Source organism: Varanus komodoensis, unplaced genomic scaffold (assembly GCF_004798865.1).
Source record: "Varanus komodoensis strain SLA01 unplaced genomic scaffold, ASM479886v1 scaffold21, whole genome shotgun sequence".
Classification (NCBI taxonomy): Eukaryota; Metazoa; Chordata; class Lepidosauria; order Squamata; family Varanidae; genus Varanus; species Varanus komodoensis.
Genome location: NW_025335589.1, coordinates 11540871 through 11544381, shown reverse-complemented (window position 1 = coordinate 11544381; position 3511 = coordinate 11540871). Strand labels below are relative to the sequence as shown.

The 3511-nt window shown below is 43.3% G+C and overlaps 1 long non-coding RNA gene across 1 annotated transcript; it reads right to left on the bottom strand.

Annotated features, from left to right (window-relative positions):
• Positions 1-238: 238 nt before the first annotated feature.
• On the bottom strand, positions 239-3280 carry LOC123023715. Its single transcript, XR_006414782.1, has 2 exons — positions 2121-3280; positions 239-455 (listed from the first exon to the last, which is right to left on the bottom strand). It is a non-coding gene; the product is annotated as an uncharacterized LOC123023715 (long non-coding RNA).
• Between the last annotated feature and the right edge of the window lie 231 nt (positions 3281-3511).

The following is a 3511-nucleotide window of genomic DNA, read 5'->3' as shown; positions in this document are numbered from 1 at the left end:
TGCTTCAACAAGCCTCCTGGACTTTATAAGCATTATTAATGCTGTAAGGATTATATCCGCAGTAATTAAAGTTCCTCTGAAGCAAGATCTAGCAATGTACCAAAAATCTATCTCAGCCATCCTTTACAGTGCCAGACGCAAAGGCAGAAATATGTGAGCATCACAACTCTGGGTATCCGCATCTATTGCAGCAGTTGTTAAACATCAGTAAGAAAATTAATAGACGCTGCCAATACAATTTCCCTTGACCAAGAAATGGTTTATTTGTTTGTTTGTTTTAGCTAGGAGTTCTTGGCACAGAGCTTCTCTTTTGAAAGCTGCTTGTGTGGAGGAAAATAGGATTTGCTTGGGTTGCATTACCTCAGAGTAATTTGAAGCCCAGCTGGAATCCATAAGTAGCAATCAGCACTGTGCCTGTGACATCACCGTGGCACTGAGATGTCTCTCTCTCCAGTCTAGGGCAGCATAAATGTCATCCATCAGCTTAGGAAGTTTTCATACACGCACACACACACAGAAAAAGAGGGAGTCAGAGAGACTTTGCTGCTGTGGGCAAATCTGCCAGAGCAAGCATAAGATCGGGCTGTTCAAATGAAAGAAAATCCACATACATTATTGGAGCCCACCCACCCACACATAAGTACCACTAAATATCTCATTACTCAAGTATTAGCATCAGACTGATCATCACATCTTGTGCTCTACATTCTTCCCCCACCTCCCTTTGAAGTGGTAAGTAGGTTAGTTGCAGGACAGAAATGTATTTACTATGTATCCTATAAATTGCATATTTTAACATGTAGAAAAAGCCTTTAGAAGCTATACATTTCCTCTGTATCCTTATCTCTGAAAATTCATTACCTGCATGTAAAGAAAAACAATGGCTGGTGTCAAGAGGCATGGTTAATTAAAGGAGCTGCCTTGTACTCTTCCTGCATTCATGTTTTACATTGCATTTTCCCTAGCAAGAACAAGGCTAAGAACTTTGTAATGTCAGCAAAGACCAGCCCACTTTCTCCTTTAATATCGAGCCTTTTTGTTATTTTTAAAATGTATAGAGTATTTGCGGGGTGGGAGTAACCTATTCCTCCCTGCTGCATTGTAGAGGAAAAACCTCCTTGGAAGCTAATATTTGCTTCAAGAAAAAATTCCCTTCTGGGCCAATATTGCAGCCAAGTAAATATTTCATAGTTCATTCATCCCCGGTTTGACTGATTTATGGTATCCTTTTCAAAGCTTTATTTTTCTAGTTTCTAATATAATTCACAAGTTGCTACACACTTAGTTTAGTTGCAATGAACTACATAAGAATGGAATGCAAACTGTTTAAAAACTAAGGACAACTTAACTTGGGCCTTGGGCAAAAAGCAGACTGGGATATGCTGGGGGAGGGGAGGAATCTTGGTGATTTGCCATATTTCTCCAAGTATTCCTGATGTGTGATAGAGTGCCAATTCTGAGCAGGCATTCATCATGACAGTCCCCGTAATCAAGCCCTACAAGGACAGACCAAAAATACAAGCATCTCTCTCTCTCTCTCTCTCTCTCTCTCTCTCTCTCTCTCTCTCTCTCTCTCTCTCTCTGTGTGAGTGCGCATGTGCCTATGATGTGTCTTTTTGTAAAGCTTAATTACCAGAAACATTTTGCATTAAAGCGGGGATAACTCATGGCATTATAGTGTAGCTGAGAAAAAACATTTCTCCCAGCTATTGTAAATAATGCAGCTAACCTCAAAGAGATGACAGAAGAAATCATTGTGCCTGCTAATAAAAGTGTCTTCGGACTTTAAGCCTGCCAGCCCTGGCTCCAATGTACCACTGTTTGTGACGTTTTGAAAAAATGGAAGGAACAAAATACCTCCTGTCCGTGGCTTTACGCTAACAGCTTATCTTCCCTCTCAACATTCCTCACCTGTAAAACAAGCACTAATTGGTTGACCAGGTCTCTGTTTAGCTGGCCAGTTTGTTCCAGGGAGATCCTTGGCCTATAGTAACTATCTTGCATATTGGAGTAGCTATCAGTGTAGAATTGTTCCCTGAATATTGACCATCACCTGCCATTTTGAGTCTGCCTGCTGGGGTAGATCTCAACATTGTGGTAAAAAGCAAACCAGGTCTCACCTGCCTGATGTCTGCACAGCCCAGAATCACACATATCCACAGCAGGACTTCTTGGTTTTCGCTCTGTCTGCCAGGCTGTCTTAGAGAGGTGGAGCAAAGGTACTTGCAATAAGGGCTGCTTCCCCAGTGTGTCTCATCAAATGCTGTAAGAAAAGTCAATGACTCAAGAGCAAACCTGCATTTGTAGGTATGGCTCCTTTTCTTTCCCCCAGAGCTTATAAATCCAGTTTCCCCTGCTCCATAACTAAATGCCTGAGGCTAGGGTGTCCTCTAGGCATCTGCCTCCAGATGTTCTGAATGACAGCTCTAATCATCCCTAACCATTGGCCATGTTGGCTGAGGCTTATGAGATAAAAGAAAACATCTGGAGTACATCAGGCTACCTACTTGATCCAGGGCTTCAGGCAGCAGATCTTACAAATACACCACCTGTATATGCCACAGAATGAATGACTTCTGGAAGGTACAAATCAAACAGAGGGAGCCATAAATTTGCACTCAGATACCCTATGGAGTTGCTCTTATGACTGAAGTTCCAGGCACAAGTTGTGAATTATATGTCACCTGTGAACATGGCTCTTGAGGAAGAATGAGAGAACAGCTCCATGTCCCAGTGGAAACAAATGAAAGAATTGGTGGCAGGGAAAGGATAAGCAATTATTTCTGGTAGTTATACATAGCCATAGCTGGATATTGGCACCAGGGGTTCTTCCAAAGACTTCACAGGCAAAAATGAGTTTTGAGGAGAGATTTTAGGGAAGGAGGCATTTCTACAGGCAAGGGGCAGCAATGGAGAAAGAGCAAAAGTTTTTCCATGGAGGAAGAGACCAGGTGAGAGTGTGTTGCTTGACCAGCAATAGATGTAGGCAGGGTTGTAATGAGAAAAGGGGTGGACAAGGAAGATGCTTGTGCCGGGAGTGGATGGTATAAGGAGGGCATGGAGGTACATAATTTTGGAAGCAAAATTGAGAAAAAAGGAGGGGACCAAGGCAAAGGAATGCCAGGAATGAGAAGCTTGAACTAAGATGGGTTCAGCAGATTCCAAGACCCGAGATAAAACTTAGAATCATAGAAACAAAGTGAGTCAGAAGGGGTCTCCCAGGCCATCTAGTCTGACCCCCGACTCCAGCTGGCTCTGCTCATATAACCCCCAACATGTGGTTGTCCGATCTTTCCTTAAGCACCCCCACTGATGGGGCCTGAACCAACTCCCTTGAAGCCCATTCCATATCCTAGGGGTCCTAGCCTTCAAGAAGTACTTCCTGACATCCAACCTGAAGTCTGGTTCCTTGAGCTTTGCCCCACTGAAATGCGTCCTGCCCTCCAGTGCAGGGAAGAACAGGTCATGGCCCTCCTCCACACAACATCCCCTCACATACCTTTAAATTGCT